At 46.7% G+C, this 27,243-nt stretch overlaps 1 long non-coding RNA gene across 2 annotated transcripts; it reads right to left on the bottom strand.

The window, feature by feature from the left end:
- Positions 1–1,740: 1,740 nt before the first annotated feature.
- On the bottom strand, positions 1,741–26,937 carry LOC109495957. Of its 2 annotated transcripts, XR_006592466.1 has the most exons (4): positions 24,179–26,937; positions 23,481–23,726; positions 18,087–19,987; positions 1,741–3,959 (listed from the first exon to the last, which is right to left on the bottom strand). It is a non-coding gene; the product is annotated as an uncharacterized LOC109495957 (long non-coding RNA). The 2 variants fall into 2 exon arrangements; XR_002151682.3 differs by lacking the exon at positions 1,741–3,959 and having other exon boundaries at positions 17,747–19,987; positions 24,179–26,929.
- Between the last annotated feature and the right edge of the window lie 306 nt (positions 26,938–27,243).

The raw sequence follows: 27,243 nt of genomic DNA, 5'->3' as shown, positions 1-27,243 counted from the left end.
TTCCATACAACACCCAGTGCTCATCCCAACAGGTGCCCTCCTCAATGCCCATCACCCACTTCCCCTTCCCTCCACTTCCCATCAAACCTCAGTTTATTCTCAGTTTTTAAGAGTCTCTTATGACTTGGCTACCTCCCTCTCTAGCTTTTTTTTTTTCCTTCCCCTCCCCCATGGTCTTCTGTTATGTTTCTCAGGATCCACATAAGAGTGAAAACATATGGTATCTGCCTTTCTCTGGATGACTTATTTCACTTAGCATAACACTCTCCAGTTCCATCCACGTTGCTACAAAAGGCCAGATTTCATTCTTTCTCATTGCCAAGTAGTATTCCAACTTGTACCCCAATGTTTATAGCAGCACTTTCAACAGTAGCCAAATTATGGAAAGAGCCTAATGGGGACTTTTCAAAAGAATACAGAAACTCATAGATGGGTCTCTCGGTGACCAAACGTAGGACAATTTGCACATCAAAACAAATCGTGAAAGCGACGAATTACAACCCATTGGCTGAAAAGGGAATCCACAAGATCTCACTGTAATAATAAAAATACCATGCATGCACACATACATGAAATAGTTCTTTCCTACAGTACAATGTCAACTAACCAAAGCAAAAAAGCATTAACCATCACATTTGAGCGATCGTGTATTCTTCTGGCAAAACATCGATGGGTGAAGAAGAATGAGATGCGAAATTGTTTCAGTTCTCTCCACACCAAATGCTTATTGATCACAAAGAAGATCATAAGTAACTTCACAGTGGAGTGACCTGACACATAACATTTTAGCAATGTGACCAGATTTCATGTGACGAGTAATGAGAAAAATCAACATTGATTTGCCAACTGATGAGATACCGTGAGGAGAGCACAGTGCTCCTTGTTTACTATTCTGGGCAAAATACATCTAAAAAGGCCCCCACTCGTGGGGAAACGTACAAAATTATTAGCCAGTAATCTTTCAAAATGTCAGGGTCACAGAAGTCAAAAAAACGCAGAGAAACTGTTCCAGACCAAAGAAGCCTATGGAGGTGTGACAAGCAGGTACAATGTGTGTTCACAGATTGTGTCCTTTTCCTAAAATTCCTTACGATGGCACTTGGAGAACTTGGAATCGGGTCTTGGTCTACTCTTGTAACTTTGCTGTGAGTTCCAAATCATTTCGAAATAAAGAGTTTTAAAAAACAGTCTTATGCTTCTTCGCATTTTTGCCCATGACTGAATCATTGTTTTCTTATATTTAAATAGATGAATTTACACAAATGTGTTTGAATATGTGTTCAAGAGATAAATAAATATATAATGACTTAAATTTTGTTAAAATATATGTATATCTCATGGCAAACATATATGATACCTTTCGTGTATATATTTTATCCACGGATTGCAAAACTCTTTGGGCACAGATCCAAACTCCTTCGTCCTTTGCAACAACTTAAATTTCTATCTCCAATATAGCATCCCAACATCTGCTGAGTGGTAAATTAAAATGGCAAACAATGGTGCTTTAAGAAGCCCTGAGCTACAATCTCTTGGGAAACATGACTCCCATTAAGTCACTCTTAATGGAACTTAAGGACTTCTGGAAGGACAATCTTAAATTAAAAAAAATGTATCAGAGGGGCGCCTGGGTGGCGTAGTCGGTTAAGCGTCCGACTTCAGCCAGGTCACGATCTCGCGGTCCGGGAGTTCGAGCCCCGCGTCGGGCTCTGGGCTGACAGCTCAGAGCCTGGAGCCTGTTTCCGATTCTGTGTCTCCCTCTCTCTCTGCCCCTCCCCAGTTCATGCTCTGTCTCTCTCTGTCCCAAAAATAAATAAACGTTGAAAAAAAAATTAAAAAAAAAAATGTATCAGAAAATTCTTAGCTCTTTTACTCATTTCATTTTAAGGATGTAATCCTTAGCTATTAATGTTGCTAGTGCTTTGGACTGATTCCACTTCTGCCCCCCAACCTCCTCCACCGAAGAGCTGATCGGGCCCCTGCACACTTTAAGATTTCCTACACGAAGTGCCTTCGTGCCCTCCCGGCTCTCAGCGCAGCACCAGGACGGGGTTTTGTAGGTGGGGTCAGGCTCCTGCTTCACAGAGTCCGCAGGAATGGATCAGAACCCGGTACGACTCCCGGGACGTTCCTGGATGAGTCACATGCACACTTTATGTCATCAGACTCAGAGAACATTGTTTCAGAGCCATTTCTCTCCTGTCCCATTAACCTTTAAAAAGTTATTTCTGGGATAGTTAATCCTAAATTCTCAGAACATTTTAGTAAACAAACAAATCATTATAATTATTCTTATGATTAACTTGAAGGTATGAAAAGAGAAAGAATGTGACCCAAATCTAAGCATAGCTATTTTATCAAAAGTACCTTTAAAATCTTCATTTTTACTCTCTTTCTAAAGCTGCCCAACCTTGAACTTGCACTCCTAATTTCTAAGATTTACCAAACTCTGTGAGAATCCTGTTGTCGAGTGAACAAAACAGTTAAGAATGCACAGAGAGGGGTGGTTTGTGGAAGGAAACACCCCAGCAAAGCACCTCAAGCAGATGACACCTGGGAGGGGTCTTTGTAAAGCAAGGACCACGGCCGACCTGTGGTGGACAGGAACCTGGCATCTCCAACAACTGGGGTCAGTGGGCAGCTGGACAGTTGGACATGCCCCCAACCTCCGGATGGGCCGAGGGGATGCAATTTCCCTCTAATTCGTACACAGACGTCTGCCTACGACGAGTACCAGCACAGCACTTTTTAGCCTCCCCCTGAGAAGGAGGTTCGTGACCCCAGTATTATCACGATCAATCCTCTCCGTCCTTCCCCCAAACACCTCGTTGTAAACCCTGGATATTGGTGTCAGTTGGGAACGCGTTGAGGCCAGTGATCAGGGAACGAGCGAAAGCGGGGCCCGCTACGCTCCCCCCTCCGATTTGTTTACCAGATCCCCTTAGCACCTCTGCAAGCAGGGTTTTGCAATCTCAGTTTGAAAGGCTTGAATGAAGCCTTTATATGCAATTCCGTCATCTCAGGGTTGGGTCCAGTCCACGGGCCTGGATATTTATTTACACGTCTTGACCCAAGGTTAGCTCGCTTTAATGGCTGTAACTGTGATTTGTTCCTCAGAAGCCTCCTCTGTGCCACCGGGCACGCCCTGTGACATGAGCAAACATTCGTGAGAAAACCAAAAATCGATTTCACACAAAGCGCCTTTAAACAAAATCCACATCCCCGCAGCTTGACGAAAAGCGGCTCCTCTCCTTGCGGCTGGTGTGATGGCCAGCAGGGGCCTTGACGGGGAGCCGCCCGCCCAGAGGTCCAGGCGGCCAGGAAGGGCTCCCCTGGACCCCGCCACTGCCGGGCGGCTCCCAAGATGCTCCTCCCTGCGGAGGGAGCCTGGGAAAGCAGCTTCCTGGAGAAGCAGGCTGGGAGAAAGCGCCTGCTCTCGACGCCAGGACGAGTCTGCCCCCAGGAGGGGTCTGCAGCTGAGGCCAAACTTGGCCGGACCCCCTTCTGCTTCTCTCCCTCTTCGCTCATCTGTCGTCCAGCTGGGTATCCACCGCCAGGCATTATGTTTTGTTTTGTTTTGTTTCACTCTTTCCCAATTTTAAAGCAGATTCAGAGGTCACAGAGCAGCCACTCTGCAGACACGAGGGTTTGCTTCATCCCTCACCGCCCACGGATTCCCTCGTGAAAGCCGGGGGTCTGCCGTAGGGTGGTCGAGAAAACGCGCGCGGGCTTATCACTCTTGAAAGGGAGGCCCGAGGCTGGAAAGGCAGCGCTCGTACCACGTCTCACTTCGAGAGCAGGATAGAAAATACGGTTTCTCACTCCTTCTCCACTAGAGACCTCAGCAGGGCTACGAGTACCCAACGGCCCGGTGGCCGGACAGGGACAACATGAAGGACTGGTGGCGCGGGTCACGCGGCCCGGAAAGAGACCCATGTCAGCGTTTGCCCTCGTCACCACTGTGAATACAAGAAAGAAGCCTTTAACTTAAAAAGAAACACTTCACTCCCCACCTAAGCACTCGTAGCCACTCGTGGTGCTGTTTCCTACCCACGGGCTGAAAACTCCCAAACGTGAGACCGTGGCTTATGTCTGAATGCTGAGCGCCAGGACCAACCTACGACTGCCTAGTGGACACTTAGCTGCGCCACAGGCATCTCAGACTCGGCACGTCCCCTCCCCTGCGCCCCACGCACCCGAAGACTTTCCTGACATCCCCCTCCAGGATTCCCTGAGCCCTGCCCTCACCTCCCCCCTCCGAACCAGCAGCAGATCCTCAGGAGTGGACCCCTGAGAGAAGCCCACGCCTGGCCCAGGTGTCTGTGCCCCGCCCTCTGCAGAGGGCCCCTGGGTGCCTCTTGTCATCCCCACCCTGGCCCACCCCGCCCGCCCCGACCGCAGTCTTCAGGACAGTCCCGTGCAGTCCCCGAGAGGGCCACCCCCTTCCTGCCTTCCGCTGGTTCCGGCCTGGCTGGCTTTCAGCTCTGCCCCCACACGCCTTCACCAGGCCCCTGCACACGGCCACGGCACAGTTTTGTCCCTAACTTCCGGCACAGTGCCTGCCCCAAAACCTGTGCTCGACAAGTATCTGTCACATAAACACAGGCGTGAGTGACAGAAAGATACTGTGGGAAGAACAGAAAACATGCTAGATTGCAGGTCACCGTTTTAGGTCACTATCTTCTTAGGTTGGAGTAAACGTATGCCCAAAAGGCTAAAACACGTTCCACACATTAGAAAGCAAAAAGAACGCAGGCATGTATTGTTCTCACTGTCGGTGTCGTTTCCAAACGACTTGTGGCTTCGTCCTGGACGGGGTCTGAGTTACGGCGCGCCGTTGGTGGCTGAGCCTGGGGACACTGAAGGAGGGTGTAACCGCCCCTCGGGAGCAGGGGGGGACATGACATTAGGTGAGACTCCATGCCTCAGCCTAGCTCCGTTATGAAAACACGGGGTAAGGGGCAGGTAACACATCATCCCCAAAATGCCGTTAACCATCTTACAGTTCCTAACGTCCAAACAGAAATTCCAAGCCCAGAGGATCTCTTGGGCTTTTTTGACGCATGATCCTTTGTTACTTACTACTCTGGCTGATAGTTGGTGTTTAAATTATTGGGTCAGAGAGGGAAAATCCTGGGGAAGGTGGTTAAGAGCAGCGGACTCCAGCAGAGGCAGAAAAGAAAGGACCAAGTTTCTTTTCGATGCCTTTCCACCATGCTTTTAATGCCCTTCTTTTGCCTCATGTCCCCGCTGGGCCCCCTCCCCGCCTGTGTTCTCTGTTGCATCGGAGAGGGTCCGGTCCCAATGCCCAGCCGGCACCCTTCTCTGCAGTGGTCACTGGGGCCAGGTCCCCGCCTCTCTGGAGCCTCGGTAACAGATCAGGCAGTGGGACGAGACAGTGAGGTTGCCCCAACGCTTCCCGCCATCACTTCCTGCTCACCGGAGAGGAATCCTCATGTGGAGCGTGGATCCGCTTCACACAATTGCACCCTGCCCGACAAAACGGAGACATGAGCCGCCCTGAGCGTCGGCACGTCGTCCCGTGTCACTGTTGTGGTGATTCCACAGGTGGGAAACACCTTCCTTCTCAGAATCAAGCATCACCCAGAGTTTCTAAACCAGCTGTCAGAGACAACACCTAGCACTGAAGTCTATAGAATCCCAGGGACTATAAAAACTCCTCTGCCTCAGAATAAGTAAACCCCGGGAGAACTCAGACCTAGGTACGTTTATAAACAAGGCTGAGGAGGTTCCAGAAAACTCACTGAGCCCTCCTCACTCGCCACACCGCATCCCCTCGCCAGGTGTTGGACGGACTCCGGGCCGTGGATCTTGGCTGGAAAACAAGTTGGAATCTGCAACCCTGTCCCCCCCCCCCCCCCCCCCGCTCAGCCATTCCTTGTAAAGCCGAGGTGCCACGTCCACGTAATTGTGCCAAATATGAGTGCGGGATGCTGGGCCTCACTCCATGAAACATGACCGTGGTTCTCTCCCACTCCGGTCCTTTGCCTTTGCCTCACGAGAGCTGGTAGGTATATTTTGTAAACCTGAGACACGGTACAGTCCACATTCCCTGGTCTTCCGCTTGCCCTAGGCACGTTGGCGATTCCTGTAAGCATTCCCAAAGGATACCGCACAGCTGGGAGAAGAAAGTCATGGGTACAGTGTGCTCCCCTCGTGGGACGGTCCAACGCCACTCTTGCCACTCGCCTGCCTGCACGGGAACTTTGACAGAGAGAATTCTAAACTGGTGGCATAAAAGTTAGGTGGTACTTAACTATATAACCAGTAGAAATCTACCAGTTGGAGACGGCTTTCAGCGACACACGAGATGATTGGAGAAAGACCACCGAAAGCAAGACGGTGTCTTCTCTCCACACCATAACCAGTCTGGAGGCAAGAGGCTCCAGGGCAAGGGCAGCAGCTTAGAGCAGTGAGAGTCTCGGGTTCTTTCGATCTTCTCCTCAGTCACCCCAGGAGACCATTCTCTTCTCAGTGTTGAGCGGCTCCCATCTGCCCTCAGTCCTAAACTCCGACCCCTTATTTCAGGAAGAAAGGGAGGAAGGGAGACACAAGGCATATCCCAGCCCTCCCTATCTCTTTGAAGGAGCTCTCCCAAAGCCTCAACCAATTGACATCGGCCACATCTCATGGCCAGAATCGTCCCGAGGTCGCCTCTCAGCAAGGCCTCTCGGGAAATGTAGTTTTGTCTAGCAGGGCTCATTGCCCCTCACCATAGGATTGGAGTCCTGTTAAGCAAAGAAGAGAGTTCAGGCAACTGGCACAACGAGTGCCAAGTCAACACAAACGTTCACACACAAACACACAGGCATCCGGTACCAACGCAGACTTCCAAACAGGGTTCTGACGAGCCCACAACCGTGCACCGGCCCTTCGAATGGATCGGCAGCCTGTCCTTCTGCTCACGATGCCAGACTTCTGTGGCTCGCTTCAGTTGGTCACGTTGCAAATACAACCCCGCAGTCGTTTGGAAGATCAGGGGAAGTGACCTCGTGGAGGGTCCACATGTTATTCTCCGGAGCTGTGAGAACAACCCTCAGCGGGGCACCCGGCTGGCTCAGTCGGTTAAGCGTGCGACTTCGGCTCAGGTCATGATCTCACGGCTTGTGAGTTCGAGCCCCGCGTCGGGTGCTCTGCTGTCAGCACAGAGCCAACCCCCCTCTGCCCCTCCCCCACTGGTTCTCCCGCTTCCTCTCTCTCTCTCTTTATATAAATAAACTTAAAAAAGATGTTTAAAAAAAAGAACCCTCAGAGTAAATGTGAAAAATAAAAGTATCCAATAGGAATTATCCTTTTGTGATTAAGGACCCTTTGAAAGTTCCAAATACTATAAAGCGGAGACATACGATGAGCGCGAAGAACGAAGAGCAGTTCCCTGCCGTGGTCTCTGAACTTGTTGCTACCTAGTGAAGGGACATATGGCGGAGTAACCCACAGGCTCCAGTCTGGGCAAGGTTGGCCTCAAATCCCACCTCTGTTAATTCCTAACTTGGTAGACATGTCTAAACCTCCGTTTCTGCCTGTAAACCGTGGATAACACATAGAGACAGGGGCTTTGCATATAAAGTAAAGGCCCAGCTAACTTAAATAGTATTTTTTAATGTAATTGAAAAATTTGGTTTCTACACTTAATCAGATTGGGTTAACTAGTTTAACCCACCGACTCTACTGAAAAAATTAAAGCCTGTGCCCTGCAGCGGGGGACAAGAGGCATAAAAAGAAGGTTTGGATACAGACTATTTGACCCCGATTCTCACAGTACAGTTGTGGGGGTTGTGTTTTATGTTTAGGAAGTGGAGATGATTATTTCTCAAGGTGAGAATGGTCAGTGTTTCATTTTCCCAGGGACGGCTTTGGAGAAACCATTGGGAAACGAACTCCATTCTGGTTTTCCTCCCTAAGCACAGACAGGCCGACCGGCCTTGGATTCACACCGCTGAGCCTCCGCGCAGGTCCGGCCGCGCGGTAAGGCCAAGCCGAACTCCCGGGGCTGCTGTCTGGGACCACGAGCCTGAGGAGCCATCGGAGCTATTTCCTGGCCTGGACGCCGAGCCAAGGAGCAGGAGACGGGGAGGTGAAAACAAAACCTGAATCCAGAGTCTTTGTCACTTTTCAAAGCTGCCTGAAATCTCATTAGTTCTTTCTTGCTTGCTGGCTGTGCTAACGGCGTGCGGTGATTGGGAATTTGACTTATAACCACCGGAACACAGAATCTTCATCTAAAGAGTCCTCTTCCTTGGCAACATAAATCAATTAGTGAAAAATAAGAATATGTACTCTTCCCTTTCAAAAAAGCTAAAAAAAAAAAAATAGGGGTGGGTGGTTTTGGACACAATTCCCAGCTTCTAGGAACACGGAGTATCTTACACGGACCAAGTTTCCCTTCCTCACAGGGGACACTGGGACTGAAACTATGTCCTTTCCCATTTCACTAATGCTCTCCTTGCTTCTCAGGGAGTCGTTTCACAGAGCATGCCAAACCCTGCAGTGGGGCTGCGGGCGGCGAGCCTCCTTTCACTGCAATAACACACAGGGACAAAGGACGCCGGACGGAGAAAGGCATTTATTTTTATAGTATCACTTCCTTACTCCCCCAAATGATAACTGTTTGGATTACTTATTATTAAATCAGAAGGGGCAGAAACCTCAAATCTAATTTGGTTTTCACCATTTGCACCACTATTTGTTTATCTTTCATTCATTACTTAGCTCGGGAAATTATAAAAAGGAACTTGGCCATTCATTCCACTTTGTGTCTGAAAGTTTTAATCTGCTGCTTCTCAGCTGCAGTCCTTCTGTCTCAGCTACTTGCACTATGGAAATATAAAGGGGCCAGAAGGCTTATGTTTCTCTACAAACACTCTAAAATGCAGAGGGAAAAGAGCCTCAAGCAAGACACACAAGAAACCATTGCACCCGTATGGCCGCGCCATCTAGCCCGCAGAGCAGGTGGTCTCCAGGGCAATCAGGGCAGGAGCTCCTGCTTAGGGAGGCAACAGTGAGCAGTGACACTGACATGGTCCAAACAGCCATTCACTGTAACATGCTAAGGAGGCCTCAAGAGCATCGGCAAGAGGTAGAGACTGACCCAGCCCAGGCTGGAGAAGGCAGACGGTGTGATCCTCAGACAAGAGGAGAAATTATCAATATCAATCGGTATGGCTTCTGGTAGGACAGCTGAGTTTGGGAGCTAGGAAGTGGAGTACCAGACCTTTGGGACATACAGAAGGGCAGGCAGGCTCTGTGTGAGCAGCTGGGGACAAGCCCCAGTTCCTGTCCACCCGTGGCAATCTCGTGCCGTCCTGTGTGACGTCTCCCACATCTACACGTCCTGCCCTGAATTGTGGTGGACATACAATCCTGTTCCAACAAGAAAACATGTATATTTGATCTCCACACCCACATGGTCTAAGCATCGCTCAGCACCTTTCTCTAACAACACCAGCCAATGACCCTTCCTAAAAAATATCCTGGCAACATCACTGTGTCATGCCTGTCCTTCACTTTTTATTTCCGGTCCACCCTTTCAACCCAACCCAAGGGATGGTTTCTTCCAATGAGGTCTGAAATTAGCCAGTTCTTTCCATCTTCACAACTGGCCCACTGGTCCAGGGCCTCATCTCCTCATGCTTCGAAGGCAGCAGGAAGAGCGTGGGCTCTGGGGTGGCGTGAACTATTATCCATCACCTTATTGCCGGAGTGACCTTCATCTAGAGGCTTAGCTCTTTGAACTTGCTTACTCAGCTGAGAAACCCAGCGACAAGTTCTACTTTGCAGGGTTGTAGAGAATGACACATTTGCAAAAATACCTCGTAGGGCAACATTAGCAGTCTTCCTAAACATGTTGTGTCAAACCAGTTCCAGATTCAACAACCTTCAGTGGATTCCTTCTCATCAAGCACAGTCTGTTCCTCCTGCTGGAATGCCTCCTTGGTCTTTTCATGGCATCTGTGTGGTCTGTAACCCCCAGAATCTGCTTAGGTGGGGCCAGCAACCCCACTGTGTGCAGACCTCAGGCTCCAGGAGGACTCAACTCTGGCTTCTCTCTATATCACTCCTCCTCCTCATCCAAATCTACTTATTGTTTAATGCTCATCTCAGGTGTAAGCTTCCCTAAGGACACTTTCTTGTCTCCTCTGGATTATACTGACCTCTCCTGTCTCTGTGAATTTTTTTAAAAAACATACACTTATGTAGCCATTACTATGTGCCAGGTTCTATTCTGCTTTAAAAAAAAAATGTATTGTCATTATCTCCATTTTACAGGGGGAAGCAGAAAGGCACAGAATGTAATTTTCCCAAGGTCCCCCAAGGATCAAGTGGCAGAACCAGGATTTGGCCCCACACAGGCTGGCCACAGGCCCCAGCCCGAACTGCTACACTCCATGCATAGCCCAAATGTTCTTGGAACTTGCCATTTAATTCTTGAGCAATAACTTTAGAGATGAACTCTTTGAAGGAGGAAGTTACTTCTAATAAGATTCTCAGGGGTCAACCCAGATAACAACATACGAGGCTCCTGAACTCCCTTCCCACAAACCTACTAAATTCTCAGCTACACAAGGAACAATTTCCTGTGGAAAAAAAATTCAGAAACTACCTGAGCAAAAGGCTGGAACACACTTTCTCCATCAATCTCACCCCTAGCACAGTACCATGAAGTCAGAAAAGAACTCCCAACTCCCAGCTTCTCTCTGAGGAGTGAAGGGTTTGGGCCTCACATTTAGCACCCCAACTTTTAAGACTCATCCGAGGGGTGGGCCCCCCCAAAACGCTTTGCTGTGAAATCAATGGTGTTGCATTATCAAGACTTTGGCAAACGAAGAAGGGGTTATGAATGGGTGTGGGAGCACTTGTCACAGCTATACTCCCAGGAATTAGTGCACAGGGTGCAGACAGAAATACCCACATGTCGGTATTTCCCTTTAAGGAGTACATCTGCATATTTTAAAAGCTGCTGACTGAGTCAAGCTTCTAGTTGTGTGTACATGGGGGGCTGGCTACCACTATCCTCCCCAGAGACCAGGGAAGCTGGGAGACACCTCCCTGCCTTCTCCACCCAGCCTGCTCCAAGATGCTAATGTCTCCCTGGAAGGAGCTTGTATCCATGTCTGACACCCCAGAGTTTGCAGCGACTGCCCCAAAGATGAGTCTGTGGTATCCTGGTTCTGACAGTCAATGGGGCTTTCATTCACGAGTTCCACAAACAGTAACAAGCAAAGAAGCAGTTGTTAATGGGTGCAGGGTGAGCGCCCTCCCCTTCCCGCAGCTATGCATCCAGGCCCAATGCCGACGGAGCAGCCCAGAACACCCACCTCCCAGTCACTCCCTACTTCCCTAGCTGCTGCCTGAGAGTCTAATTTCCAAGCAGCTTGCATCTAGGTGCTGAATGGGATCCTCACTTTGGGGACACTTATAGGTTTGCACACTCTCAAATACAAGGAGCCACTTAGAACAAAGAAGACAGCTTGGGCAATCACAAAGGTTTGACTGGAGACACAACCAAGACCTTGGGCTAGGCTGATGGATGAATCATTTCAAGCATCCTTTCTGACCACAGTGATATGAAACTAGAAATCAATTGGAACAACAACAACAAACTGGAACACACACACACACACACACACACACAAAAGTGTATGGGCTAAACAACATGCTAAGTAATCAATGGGTCAACAAAGAAATCAAAAAGGAAATTTAAAAATACTTTGAGACAAATGAAAATAGAAATAGAGCATCCCAAATCTATGGGACACAGAAAAAGCAGTTCTGAGAGGAAAGTTTATAAGGATGCATGCTTACCTGGAGAAGCAAGAAAATTTTCAAATAAACAATCTAACCTTGCATCTCCAAGGGCTAGAAAAAAGAAGAACAAAGAAATCCCAAAGTTAGTAGAAAGAAGGAAATAAAAAAAAAAATCAGGGTGGAAATAAATGAAATGGAAGCTAAAAATCATAAGAGAAAATATCGATGAAGCTAAGAACTGATTCTTTGAAAAGATAAACAAAATTGATAAACCTGTAGCCAGACTCATCAAGAAAAATAGAGAGAGCCCAAGTAAATAAAATCAGAACTAAAAGAGAAGTTATGATCAATACCACAGAAATACAAAGGATTATAAGAGACTACTACAAACAATTATACATTAATGCATGAGATAACCTAGAAGAAATGGATAAACTCCCCAAAACATACAACCTCCACAAAATAACAAACATTCACCAAAAAAAACTATTAAAACTTATAAATGATTTCAGTAAAGTTTCAGGATAAAAATTAATATACAGAAATCTGTTGTATTTCTATACACTAACAACAAACTATCAGAAAGAAAAATTAGGAAAACCATCTCATTTATAATGGCATCAAAAAGAACAAAAAATAATCCCATTTATAATTTCAAAAAGAGTATATTTAAAAAGGTATATTTTATATATATTTATACCATATATACCATATCCATATATCTGGAAAGATATTGTGCTCATGAATTAAAAGAATTGATATGGTTAAAATATTCATAATACTTAATCTACACTTCTTAATCGATAATGTGTGTGGAATCACAAAAGACCCCAAAGAGCCAAAGCGATCTTGGTAAAGAAGACCAGAGTTGGAGGTTTCGTGCTCCATGCTTCAAACCATACTACAAAGCTATAATAATCAAAACCATATGGTACTGGCACAAAAGCAGACACATGGATCCATATAGATGGAACAGAATAGAGATCCCAGAAATGAATCCACACTTACCTGGTCAAGTAATCTATTACCAAAAAAGGCCATAACATACAATGTAGAAAAGATAATTTCTTCAGTTAATGGTGTTGGGAAAACTGGACTGTTACAAAAAACAAAAACAAAAACAAAAAACCCCAAAAAAACATAAAACAAACAACAAATGACACTCAAAATGGATTAAAGACCTAAATGTAAGACCTAAAATGATAAAACTCAGAAGAAAATGTATACAGTAAACTTGTGGACATTCATCTCAGCAATATTTTTTTTGATTTCTCTCCTCAGGCAAGGGCAAAAGCAAAAACATATATATAAATGGGACTATACCAAACTAAAAAGCTTTTGCACAACAAAGGAAATCATCAACAAAATGAAAAAACAATCAACTGAATGGGAGAAGATATTTACAAATCTGAACAGGGGTTAATATCCAAAATATATAAAGAACTCATACAGTATAACACCAAAAAAACAAACAATCCAATTAAAACATGAGCAGAGAATCTGAATAGACAGTTTCAGTAAAAGATATACAGGCAGCCAACAGGCACATTAAAAGATGCTCAACATCACTAATCATCAGGGAAATGAAAATCAAAATCACAATGAGATATTACACTCACACTTGTCAAAATGTCTATTATCAAAAAGACATAAGTGTTGGCAAGGATGTGGAGAAAGGGAATATTTATACACTGTTGATGAAAATGTAAGTTGGTGAAGCCACCATGGAAAATAGTATGAAAATTCCTCAAGAAATTAAAAATAGAACTATCATACAATAGAGGGTATTTATCCAAAGAAAACAAAAACATGAATTCAAAAAGATATATGCCATTGAAGAGGGCATTTGTTGGATGAGCACTGGGTGTTGTATGTAAGCCAATTTGACAATAAATTATATTTTAAAAAAACAAACAAACAGGGGCGCCTGGGTGGCTCAGTCGGTTTGGCATCTGACTTCAGCTCAGGTCATGATCTCACAGTCTGTGAGTTTGAGCCCTGCATCAGGTTCTGTGTTGACAGCTCAGAGCCTGGAGCCTGCTTCAGATTCTGTGTCTCCCTCTCTCTCTGCCCCTTCCCTGCTCATGCTGTCTCTCTCTGTCTCAAAAATAAATAAAAACATTAAAAAAAATTTTTTAAAAGATATATGCATTCCTATGTTCATTAAAGCATTATTTACAATAGCCAAGATATAGAAGCAATGTCTTTCCATGGATACATGAATGGATAAGAAGATGTGATATACATATATGTACAAAAGAATATTAGTCACCAAAAAAGAATAAAATCGTTCCATTTGCTGAAATATAATAATCTAGGGTGGACCTAGAGGATATTATGCTGAAATAAGTCAAACAGAGACAAAAAGATAACCTATGATTTTATTTATATGTGGAATCTAAAAAATAAAACAAATGAACAAACAGACTCTTAAATACAGAAAACAAACTTGTGATTTCCCATAGGAGATGGGCAAAACAGGTGAAGGGGATTCAGAGACACAAACTTCCAGTTATAAAATAAATAAGCCATGATGATGAAAAGTACAACACAGGGAATATAGTCAATAATATTGTAATAGCTTTGTGTGGTGACTGCACTTATCATGGTAGTCATTTTCTAATGTGCATCAATATCAAATCACTATGTTTTACACCTAAGACAAATATAATATTGTATGTCAACTTTACTTCAATGATAGATGATAGATAGATAGGTGATAGATAGGTACATAGATACATAGATAGATGGATAATAGATAACAAAAACTTCCCACAAGCAAATACCCAGTACCAGACGGCTTCACTGGTGAGTTCTACCAAACACTTAAAGAATTAATTCCAATCTTCTTCAAATCTTTCCAAAAATAGAAGAGGGAAAAGAACTTTCAAACTCACTTTATAAGCCCACCATTACCCTGACACTAAAACCAGATGAGGACACTACAGAAAAGAAAATTACAGGTCATTATTCCTGGTAAACATCAATGCAAAAATCCCCAACAAAATATTAGTAAACCAACCTTAACACATTAAAAGGACCATATTCATGATCAAGTGGGATTTATTTTAGGAATGCAAGGATGGTTCAACATGCACGAATCAATCAGTGTGATAAATCACATTAACATAATACAAGGTAAAACTCATATGATCTCAATCTATGCATAAAAAGCATTTAACAAAAGTCAACATTCTTTCATAATAAAAACCCTCAACAAACTGGGTATAGAGATAATGTACCTCAGCATAATAGGTACATTATGAGAAGCCCATAGCTAACATCATACTCGAAAGTGATGTGTATAGAAAACTATAAAGAGGCTACCAAAAAAAGCTATTCCTAATAAATTAATCCATTAAAGTTGCATGATACAAGATCAACATACAAGAAGTCAGTTGTATTGTTATACACTAACAATAAATTATCATAAAGAGAAATTAAGAAAATTATCCCATTTACAATAGCATTAAAAAGAATAAACTACTTAAGAATAAATTTAACCAAAGAGGGGAAAGACCTGTACACTGAAAACTATAAGACATTGATGAAAGAAATTGAAGAAGACACAAATAAATGTAAAGACATTCCATACTCATAGATTGGAAGAATTAATATTGTCAATACATCTATACTACTGAAAAAAAATCTACAGAATCAGTGAAATACTTATCAAAATCCCAATGGCATTTTTCACAAACTAGAACAATCCTAAAATTTTTATGGAGCCACAAAAGGTTCTGAATAGCCAAAACAATCTTAAGAAAAGCTGGAGTTATCATGTTCCCTGGTTTCAAACTATATTACAAAGCTATAATAGTCAAAACAGCATGATATTGGCATAAAAACAGACATGTAGTTCAGTGAAATAGACACTACAGAAATAAACCCATGTTTACATGATCAACTAACTTGTAACAAAGGAGGCAAGAATATACAACAGGCAAAGGACAATCTCTTCAATAAATGATGTTGGAAAAACTGGATAGCTACATGCAAAACAACGAAACAGGACCCCTATCTGACACCATACACAAAAATCAATTCAAAATTCATTAAAGACTTGAACGTAAGACTTGAAGCCATAAAACTCCTAGAAGAAAACAGAGGTGGTAAGCTCCTTAACATTGGTGGTGGCCGTAATTTTGAATTTGACACCAAAAGGAAGATCAACAAAAGCGAAAACAAAAAACTGGGTATACCTCAGACTAAAAAGCTTCTGGTTAGAAAAAAGAAACCATTAACAAAATGAAAAAACAACCTACAGAATGAGGAAAAATATTGCAAACCACATATCTGATCAGGGGTTAATATTCAAAACATACAAGAAATGCATACAACTTAATAGCAAATAAATAAATAAACAGACAAATAAATAAATAAAACAAATAACCCGAGTGAAAAAAAAACGGGCAAATGCCCCAAATAGACATTTTTCCCAAAAAGGCATATAAATGGCCAACAGGTACATGAAAAGGTGTTAAATATCACTAATCATTAGAGAAATATAAATCAAAACTAGAATGAGCTATCACCTCATATGTCAAAATGGCTAATTTCAAAAAGACAAGAGACAACAAGTGTTGGCAAAGATGTGGAGAAAGGGGGGCCCTCTTGCCCTGTTGGTGGGAATGCAAACTGGTGCGGCCACTCTGGGAAAGAGTATAGATTTTCCTCAAGAAACTAAAAATAGGATGATCCGGCAATCTGACCTCTCTCTGTATATCCAAAGGAAACACACTATTATATTGAAAAGGTATCTGCATTCCCATGATCTTTAAAGCCATAGCCAAGGTATGGAGACAACATCAATGTCCACGGGTGGATGAATGGATGAAGAAATGTGTTATATATATCCAACTGAATATTATTCACCCATAAAAAGGAAGGAAATTTTGCCATTTGAGACAACATGGATGGACCTTAAAGGCATCACGAGAAGTAAAATACTCCAGGCAGAAACATACAAATACTGCATGGCATCACTTCTAAGTGTAGTCTTAAGAAAAAGAAAAAAGAAAAAAAATCAAACTCATAGAAACAGAGACTAGAAAAGTGACGGGAGGTGGGGTGGAAAATAGGGAGAGGTTGGTAGAAGGATACAAAGCGACCGTTGCAAGATAAGTAAACTCTGAGGACCTAACGTGTAGCATGGTGACTACAGTTGCCAACATTTTATTGTACAATTGACTGCAGAGAATAGAACTTAAATGTTCTCACCAAAAAGGGGGGGAGGGGAGTAAATAAGTGAAGCGATTGACGTTTTCATTAACTTCCTGTGGGATATTGCCTCAGAATATATACGTATAACAAATCACCATGTTGTAGGCTTTACCTGACAGTTTTGTCAATTATATCTCGACAAAGCTAAAATCAAAACACCCTTCTACATTTCTTAAGTAAAGCCTAGAGTTCTAGTGATCATGGCAAATAAAAAGAGGTAAAACATTTATGTCTCACTGGGCAGCAGAGATGGGTCTAAATGTTTTGCATGTGTGAATCAATTTACTTCGTCCTCATAAGCCTGAGGATGTCGGTATCATCCATCTATTTATAGAGCAGGACTCAAGGACTTCCTGTCCTTCTCCAGGCGGTGAGATATCGCAATGAAGCAAGTGAGTCTGAGTGCAGACTTCACAAAGGAAGCCCGAGTCCGCTGGAGAGAAGTGGAACATGTTTCCTTCTGTGTCATACTGGACCCTCATTCCAGATGCCCATAATGGGAAACTTGGCATTTCTCCAGTCAATCTTGGAAAACCAGCTTGGGCGCCGTTTTTTGAAAGCAAAATAGAAACAGTGTAATACTCTTTCAGTTGTGGCCTGCCGGTGGAATCCAACAACCCAACTTGTGGCTTATACATTACTCTAATTGCAAGAGAGTAGGGATATTTGAGAGGGGGAGGGGGGTGGGGAGAGAGACGGTTTTTTCCTGGCAAAGCTTCTTTTTTGTATATGAGGAAGTTACTCATGCTTCAAATACTTAGCATTTAATATTTAATTAAAAGCTACTATTTGGGCAATTCTAGGGATAGAAAATCAAATGCATGCAGAAAGTCTCTAATAATTATATGCGTGATCTTATTTTAAGAACAAAGTGTTGATGCTATTCTTGTCACTTTTCCTGAACGTTCCTTGCGTCTGGCCAACGTGCGGAGCCGAAAGAACTCTGGACAAAGAACGGGGCTGACTCAGGCATGTCCTGGCCTTCCCCTGGCTGCGCTTTGGGAGGAATCATCTGAACTTCTCGGGACTGTTGCCCTTTGGTCAAGTGGTAGGGTCGGTGAGCCAAAGTAATGTTCTTCTACCTATAGAGCTCTTACCACAGACAAGTGAGAGGTTGGACATCCGGAACACTTTGTGTCCTGGCTTTATTCTTCCACTTTCAGCTTGCCCTCATTAAGGGCAAACCGTCTTCCCCCTGGGAAATACAAGGTTAACAATGGTGCAAAAGAAGAAAAGGAAACCTCGGTGGCCCAGAGACCTCCACCCTCACATCCCCCAAAGTTCTGCAATGTCCCCAAGCCTGGAAGAAGGCCCCCCGAAGATCCAAATAGGATTGCTACCTCTCCAGATGCACACGGCACACCCCTGTCCTGTATGGGTCACAGGCATTGGAGGCAGGCCAGGGGCACGTCTGCATCTTTCAGGAGAATGAGAAGGGAGTCTGAAGGCAGAGCCAGGAGCCCCCCTCCACCCTCGAGGCAGAGTGGGAGGCATTCACTGCACGGAAAAGCAGGGAGACAAGTCGGTCTTACCGCAAGCCCCATATCCCATGTCATCTCCACCCAAAACACGGGACGGTAAAATTGATGTAGACAATGGCAACGTGGGATGGATGGAAACTGATGAATTCTGTCCTGGAAACTTTACCTGACATAGTGTATTTCAAAAAGATTGTCACCCAGAAAGTATTCAAATTTAAATTTAAATGGAAAGCGTTAAAATCTCCACCATCCGACAGAAATCTCTTTTCCAGAAGAGTTTATTTATGATTCTGGATAACCGGAGTTTTGGGTTATCCAACAACAACTTTGTTGTTTCCTACAAAGAGAAATAATCCTGATAAATTCTAACTGCGATTTTTCTGTATACCTCAAAATTTGCTTGGCATTCCTCACACTTTTCAAAGTGGATTTAGGTGCCATTCCCCCAAAATAGCCTAGAGTCAGCATTTATTGAATGCCTGCTGCATGCCTGGACTGTGCCAAAAACATATGCAAAAATTATCTTAGCCCTTGGAACTACATCATGGTGGGAGGCTGGGGGGATTGGTATTGCCCCCGGGTGACTCACGAGGAAGCTGAGGTTTGCACAGGTTAATTAAGTGATCCCAAACCAAACGAGGACCACGTCAGGATCCAATGCCATGTCCATCTGGCTCCAGAGCCACGTATTCAACTTCTAGAAGGAGGTGTGGAAGAAAGGAAAGCAAAACACAGGGCTTAGATAACTGATTAAAAAAAAAAAATGGCTCTGATGAGAAAGCCAAGTTGGCTCCATTTCTGACTCCAAAGCCATTTTTCCTCAAACGGTATCTAGACATCCATTTAAGGCCGTGTTAACAGCGGTCATTGCAACCTGGGTCTGATTCTAGCAACAGCTTTGGATCCCTTCAGTGAAGAAAAAAAGCCTTTTGAAGAAGAGGAGACTCCTCTCATTTGGTCCAAAAATGAGAAAATAGCAAGAGGAAGCGAGAAGCACTCATTCTTAGGCCTCATCTGGTTGATTTCACGTCGGGTCTCCTGCTAAGTCGAGAGGAGAGCCCACGAATGCCCTAGAAAACTGGAAGCTTCACCAGGCAGAATCCGGGCCCCGAGTTTCCAATGTGAGGAGACTTTGTGGCGACGCTCCTGGCAGACAGAAGTCACCACATCAGTGAGGAATGCTCGAACTCAGCTTGTAGCCAAGAGACGTCAGGTTCGAAAAGTCTTGGTGTTCAGGCTGAGCGTCTGTCAGAGGCCATGGTGGATTTTTGCAAGCTTGAGCATCAACCACTGCGAGTGAGTGCACAGCCTTTCCCAGGGGTGGTACGTTCCCATGAGGGGAAAAAACACAGAGGTCATGGGTGCTGCCGGGAGCACAAAGCATTTTCATCAAACCTCTGCAAACACCACTCCAAGCTGTCCGGAACTCCCCTATGGATGCGCAGCTCTCAGCCGGAGAGGCTGTTCCTGTAGGAATTTAAGTCTGGCTCTCAGCTACTTCTAGTTTTTGTTTGTTTCTGAAAAGGAGGGAGAAAAAGACAGGGAAGGAGTTGAAAGAGAGGCACTGAATGGCCTCTCTTCTATTGTTCCTCATCCTGTGAAACTCATCGTTTCACTGCTAACCTAATGATGGTCCAGCCAGAAAGTCCCTGGGAGGCATCACAGGGAACCCACAGCACCCTCGGGGGCCCCCAGACCCGACTCCTCCGTCTGTCTCCAAGGCAGGTGCAGGGACAGCCTCGCCGCCAACATTTTTGAGGCTTACTTGGACAGAGGGGCCTGAGCAACACCGCTGGAGTTAAACGGAGGTAAAGGCAGAAGCCAGCTGGATGCACCTTGCAGTCTCAGCACCCTCGAGCTGTGAGGCCAAGGATGTCGGAGCACCGTCCAGGAGATAAAGGCCTTGCCTGGACCTCTATGCTGCAGCCACTAGCATCGGATTGTTCACAACCAAGTTGACATGACTTTCCATCACCCCCTGGCTTCAGGCAGATGAGATCTAAGTGGACACAAGAGTGCCGGCCTCTCCGACTTCTGGTGCAGGGCTATTCCCGTAACCGCACACTGTGTTTATCGGGGAAGAGTTTCCTTCTGCAACACATGAGTAGTACTTTGCTGTGTGGGGTTGCCCCAGTGCTTGGACAATACTCAGTCATTGTCCCCTCGTCTGGCATCTTTCTTTTTTTAATATTTTAACATTTATTTATTATTTTTGAGAGAGAGAAAGAGAGAGAATGAGTGGGGAGGGGCAGAGAGAGAGGGAGACACAGAATCCGAAGCAGGCTCCAGGCTTTGAGCTGTCAGCACAGAGCCCGACGTGGGGCTCGAACTCACGAACCATGAGACCATGACCTGAGCCCAAGTCGGATGCTTAAACAACTAAGCCACCCAGGCTCCCAGTCTGGTCCCTGTCTAATGTTGGGCAACATACACTGATACACGCTCAGAATCTTCTCCAGCAAAGTGGAGCCAACACCAGAAAGATGTCCATCTTAGAAGAAATGGCTGAGTGTTGTCCTAGGACACAGGATGTCATCCCTTCTCATTATAGATTTATTAATAATTATTCTTATACTCTAATAGTGATCTTTCCCACTGCCAAAAAAAAAAAAAAAATTCGAACTGACCCAACAGATTTTCAACAACTATATTAGTAAAAGTGAGAAGAAGCTTGCTTTTCACTAGCCCAGAAAGAAAAATATTTGAACATTGAATAGACAGACTAGGATTTTGATTTTTTAAGAAGTTCTAACATTGATCATTTTTTAGCCGTCTGAAAAGAGAAACTGGTGTACTGGTAGAGAAAACACATCTCTTCTCCAGAAATAAGCAACGAAAAGCTGGCTTACTTTGCTATGGAGAAAATCAACCCATTAATTCCATTGGCCTCCCTCACCCTCCATTTAGAGAAGAGCTTGGGGTCTGTCACACCCTGCCCAGCATAAGGACCAGATAAACACAGAGAGAGAGAGAGATGGTTCCAGCCTCGGGGAGCTCAGGCTCGAGGAGGAGCTGGCAGGATAACTCTGAGATTTCCTTCCATTTAAAACTCCACACTTTGGCAGTTAACGATGCTGATGGGAAACATGGCGGGCTCACTATCTGATTTCCCTCCAACAGTAGCATCGAGTTTCTGATGCCAGCTTCCTTCTACCCTTCCGTTAGCCTGAGCGTCTGCGGTGGGTTTTCCAGTAAAAAGTAACTCAGGTGCCCAAGAGAATATCTAGATGTAAACTAGAGTCACCTGCCCCCTAAAACCTCCATCAGATTGATCGGCATCTAACTCTGGGTTCTGTGCCTGGCTGATGCCTTCAGTAAGATGCTAGGGGACCCCTCTCTGGAGGCCGTTTGCTTCTATTCTCCTGCCCTCTGGCTCCAGTGAGTGTGAACGAGGTAGTGACCGCCTTGCTGGGGGGCTGAGTTCTTTTCTTGAATTCGCTCCTGTCAGACGAAAGCCAAAGGTACGTCCAGGTGAGGACGGGAGGAAGTCGTATCTCATGAGGGTCGACGCCGTGACGCTCTGCCTTGGAGCGTCCTGCTGTTGAAGGCCAGGGGCACTGGGCGCACCCTGGCTGTGGCCCCTGTGCGTGCGTCAGCCCCACTCGTGGCCAGGAGTGAAAAGCGGTCTGATGATCTCATGCCCCCTTTGCACAACAACTACTCCTTCGTCAGATATTTGGGGAGCACTTGTTCCGAGCAGCCCCTGCTCCGTGTTCTGGGGATCCTTCCGGAACTCGCGCTCGCCCCTCAGGGCACTCGTCTTGCCTTCCAGCAGCGGGAGGTGAGCAGCGAGCAAGCCCACAGCGCAGCAGATGGTCGTAAAGGCAGAGCAGGGAAGGAGACAGAGGAGGCCCGGTGGGGCTGCCGTTTTGCCTCAGGTGGTCCCGGAAGGCTGCTCTGCTAAGAGGACGTCTGAGCGGCGACCAGAAAGAGGAGGAAAACCATTGCAGGTGGAAGGAACAGCAGGTGCAAAACACAGGGGCGGGGGGGGGGGGCGCCTCGGCAAGAGGAAAGGACAGTACAGTTGAGCGGAAGGAAGGAGGAAGGGGATGGGAGACGAGGTCGAAGAGGCCGGCCTGAGCAAGTCGCGCAGGTCGGGCGGAGACTCGAACCGGTGCTCGGCAGGGACAGCGGTTTCTTGGTCCGCTTTCTGCCTTAGGAGCCTATTCCGGGTATGTGCGGAGGGTAACGCAAGGGTGGAGGCCAGGCCGCTGGCGTCTCGTGGGCCCGGGGAGGGACAAGGCCCGCTCAGGCAGGCGGGCAGAGCGGGAAGCCGCCAGAAGGCACCGGTCCCTGGATGGATCTTGAACGTGTTGACCAACTAGGTGTGTGGCGCGAGAGGAACCGATGGCACGAGCGTGGCTTCGGCCCTGGGCGGCCACCGCCTCGCCCTCCTCGCCCAGGGGGGCTCATCAAGGTCCAAACGAGGACGCTCGTGTCCCCCAGAGGACGGGTCTGGGGGAGAGAGGCTCCTGTGAGGAATGTCCCGCCCACCGTACACATATCCACGGGCTCCCTTCTCCCCTCCCAGAGGAGGCGGAGGGGGCTGAGCCGTCCTCTGGCAGGAAGACAGTCCAAGGGAACTTTTCCTAGAATTGTGAGTAACAGAACGCTGCTAAAAATGAGGCTTGACTTTACAGGGCACATACTGGAAACGAAGACTATTAATAGGTTCCTGCGGACGGCTGCCATGCTGGAAAAGGCCACGCAAGGCAGCACTCACAGGAGATGGAAACGTTCCAGGGCCCCTAAGCAGGGCAGGGGAAGAAAACCATCTCAGAGAGGTGCCTTAGGAACGCACAAAAGGTCAGCAGTCACTTCCCACCACCCCCGTCAATGGCCAAACAGAGCCGAGAGCCAGCGTGTGGCTATTTGAACCGAAAGCTATGGACGAAGCCAAGAGGACAGACTCCACTGTGGTTTACCAGAGATGGTGAAAAGTCATTAACTCTCGAAGGACCAACAGGACACATGCCCCCAACCACAAATCTAGTACAGTGGTTCACTTACGTTAGTAACGGGTAAGCAGTCAAGCCCACCCTGATGAGGGTCGTGGCCCAGACTCTCCAGGCTCAAATCCTGGACGAGGAGTAGGGGTGCTGAGTTGGATGCCTTCCGGTCCCGTTCCGTGCTTGCACAAATAAAGACAAATAAAGGGTGCCTCGGTCCCCTTCACCAACGCTCGCCGACACCCAGCTTGTGCAAGACACTGGATGAGCCATGCCCACGCAGGACAGCATCTGTGAACCCAGTGTGCTGTGGGGACAAAGAGAAAACCATGCAGCAGGAATGAGAGCGGTTGAAAAACAGCCCATTTCTCTCAAATAGCAAAATGAAAAAAACAAACAAACAAACAAAAAAACCCCCTGAATTCTCTTCGTGTGCCTTTTTCCGTAACCAGTGCCCTGGAGAACTATAGATCCCCAATGAAACTGTTTCAGCATAGAAAAAAGAGCACGGCTTTGTAATCGTAGAGATCCTACTTTGAATCCAAATATACTGACCTTTGAGAAACCGACCTAATGTTTTGGAACCTCAGCTTCCCCATCAGTGAAATGGGCATACGCTGCTCATGCCAGGGAATTGTGAGAATCGAACGGGATAACAACGCAAAGGGGACCGGCCCAGTGAGTTGCTGCAAGTGTTAGTTTGCCTTCCCCGTTGCTAATGGAAGACGAAAACAAAGAAGTTAAGCCAAGGGAACTTACACAGCCTGGGAATCCAGAAGGAAACCGTTGCAGTAGGCATATTTTCCAAATTGTGTCACTGGACACTGATCACATACTGAGTATAGTTGCGAGAAATGGCGCCCCTCTTGTCTGTCCCCTACCAGAGTGCCCTCCGTGCCAGTGCAGGATTGCAGTAATTCTCAGAATTTGTCCAATTTGCAAATGAACAGAGATTGCCTTTTGCTTTTTTCCTTAATCTTGTAGATTGGTCACGTTTTCTTCAGAATTTAGAGGACCCCTGGGCTAGCCGGAGGGCATTCTTTGGATGCCAAGACTCAGGAAACCCCATGAGGTGGTTCCTCTCCTCCTCCTGCTTCCCGATTTCACCTGTGTGTCCCACAAAGCCAGAAACTCCTCAACTAGAAACCGTCTGTGACTGAATCAACGTTTTCTTTGTTTTTTAACCTCTTGGAAGAGATTTGGGAGGAATCTAAGTATCATTGTAAAATCCACAAAGTCCCAACCCCACTGAGCAAGCAACAGATGAGGGAAATTGTTCCACATCCTGTCGAGAGCACCGGGAGGAAGAATGTGCCGCGTGGTGCGAAAACTCGGTTTTGATTCCTGATGTTGAACATCTGCCATGCATTTGCAGGCAGCTACCAGCTCAGGCAGACAGCGAGGACCCCGGGTTCAGAAGTCTCTGAGGGCACACTGGAGCCGTCACCCTCGGCAGCTGTGGGAACACGGACAGGAAGCAAGGGACCCTGGAAGAGACAGTGTAGGAGTACATCCTGTGGGGATAGATAAAAAATAACGGCCAGGCTGTGGGAACCTCTTCCGAGCAGACACGTGAGCTCAAGAATTTCCTGAGCCGAAGACCCGACTCCAGCTCTGTGTCGTATCTGTTTATTTGTTTTCCAAGTGATTCTGCCTGATTCTGACAAAGTGAAAGAAGATTTGAATCTCAGTCGCGGACGGTCGTGTCTTTTTTAAGCTTTTGCTCACGGAATGCTCGCCTGATACCGGGGCAAGAAGTGCCAGGCTGAGGTCAGGGTTTGCCACCAGGGCCGGTGGAGCGTGGGCGGCGGTGACGGGTGTCCGGCGGGTCCCTCCCGCTGGCAGAGGACGCTGCTCAGCAGGCACCCCCTCGGGTCCGGGATGGCGAGGGGGCCTTTCCCACTGCCTCAGCCTCCTCTGGGCCAGTGAAGACAAGCTGTCTCAGAATCACACAGGCAGGAAGCAGTTTATCACAATCAGGGGCCTTATCAGAGTCTGGCATTCTTCTCAGTTTCCAAGAAAACTGCTCCATAATTTTTACCAAGACTTATAATTCATCCCTCCAGCCTTGCATATTAGCATTCTAAGCAGTAACGTACATGTTGGGCAAAACTACGTTTCCAGGACTTTTTAGAGGCAGAGGCTTACTCTTTAATCCCTTGAAGGTAATACCTGAATGGATCTGTTTGCACACACCTCTTCAGCTGCTGTGACAGATTTGGGGAGGGGGCTTCCGCACCGAGGCACGTGCATCTCACTTACCCCCAGCAGGTGCATGGTCTGGCCCCCACGTGGGCTTGGCCGGCCCGCGGTCCACAGGGCCCGTACTTGCCCTGAGTGTCTCCTTGATGCCCCTTGGGAAACTGTCCCCCGCTGTTAGATCTCACTTTCTGATCACGTTTCCTGTGACCTCGAAGCCTGCTTTACAGGGTACCTGGCTCCGCGTTTGCACACGGTGAATATTCATGAAACACTCCGCTGAGTTGAGCCGGGTTGAACTGGCCCTGCACGGGTTCACAGATTCCCTGTTTTCTCCCTCGTCTTTCCCATCCAGCAGCTCTCCACCCTCACGACTTTCTCCCCGAGGTCTCCTCTACATCCAGCTCCTCGGGAGGCCAAGTGTCCGGGAGCACATCACCCTCCCCGAGTGTGCTCTTTACTGACCTAAGTTTTAGTTCCACGTGATCTGTGTATTTCAACTAGTTGGGTTTTTTTTTTCATTTTCCTTAAAGAAATGCCCCCTTGCTTCCACCTCTTCGTTGCACCCCTCTTTTCAAACCTTCCCCTCGACGCCTCCGTGCCCTGGGAGGACAAGACGGGGCCGGCCGGCCGGGCCGAGGCGCCCATGGGCACTTGGAAGCCAGCCCTGCACCACTGCGCTGGGGCCCCTTGCACTGTGGCCTTTCTCTCCACTCCTTTCCAGCAGACGCAGCCAGGGTGTCTGTCCCGGCTGGCTCTGCCCGCATCCAACTCTCTCCCGCGTGTTTACACACTTGCCTTCCACCGTGGGCCCTCCTAGGCTAAAGCGGTCCACCTGACAGACCGCCTCGCCCTGGGGTTTTACTGGGCAAACGTGGATATCCACCTGCGTGACGCTGAAGGAGAAGGGACAGGGCAGGAGGAGGTCCCCGCCAACGCCAAAGCCTCACGAAGAGGAATTAAACATTCCCCGGGATTCGGTGCCGACCATCTCTCAAAGCATCTTCTGATTTCCCAAAGCTGATGGAAATATTCTGAAGGTATTAATAGAATGCAGATGTTGAAGAATGCCACTTAGAAGTCTGCTGAACAAATGACCCTGTTGGGAGGTCGTTTCCAGTCTCCGGGGACATTCCACAGAGGGCCCAGCTGATTGTCTCATATTGAAACAACATGTCCAACACACATTCCAGCTAGTAGAAAGCGGAACAGGGCTACTCTGACCAAATATAAATCATGAGGCGAAAGGGCAACTTCGCTGCCTCAGTTCTCCCTCCCTCCTTCCCCGATTCACCCTCCCGCCCCCTCCCACCCCCCAAGGAAAACAGAGCGTTGAGTAAGAGCCTGCCAAGCCAAGCGGACTCAGGCGCCAGCCGGAGGCCCAGCGCGGCACAGATGGCGGCCGTTTGGGGAGCTCACAGCTTTCGGCGCTGCGGCCCTGATGTTTTTACTTCGCTGCAATTTGTTTCTGATCTTCAGTCAAATCCTTACAACGCCGGGATCCCCTAGAGAGTTTATACTTTGACCTTATGACAATTAACACCAGAGGCCAAGGAACAAATAGATAAGAGAGAAATTCTACTGGTGAGAGGTGGATGGTCGGAGGACGAGGTGGGGTCCTATTA

Source organism: Felis catus, chromosome F2 (assembly GCF_018350175.1).
Source record: "Felis catus isolate Fca126 chromosome F2, F.catus_Fca126_mat1.0, whole genome shotgun sequence".
NCBI classification, from domain to species: domain Eukaryota; kingdom Metazoa; phylum Chordata; class Mammalia; order Carnivora; family Felidae; genus Felis; species Felis catus.
Note: the sequence above shows the minus strand (reverse complement) of the source record. Positions and strands in the feature narration are given on the sequence as shown.